Consider the following 271-nt stretch of genomic DNA (forward strand, 5'->3'; position numbering starts at 1 on the left):
GTGGGGGAGGGGGGAGGCGGAAACAAACAACGAAACTGTACATTTTTTTTAAAGTTTGTTGAAAAGAATATTGTCTTATTCTATAAAACATTTCAAACCTAGTTAGATATTTGTAATCAAAAAACATTTGCGCAGAAAGCAGCACTTAGGGCTGCCTGTTCTTTACCCTGCAGTTGGACAGGAAAACTGAAAATGACACCCTTCTGACATTCTAAGGCAGCTGGACTGGCAGCCAAGTATAGGAGAGTAATGTGGTAGTGTGGGGAGGATG

Source organism: Carlito syrichta, unplaced genomic scaffold (assembly GCF_000164805.1).
Source record: "Carlito syrichta isolate Samal-C Ts95f unplaced genomic scaffold, Tarsius_syrichta-2.0.1 Scaffold288315, whole genome shotgun sequence".
NCBI lineage: Eukaryota > Metazoa > Chordata > Mammalia > Primates > Tarsiidae > Carlito > Carlito syrichta.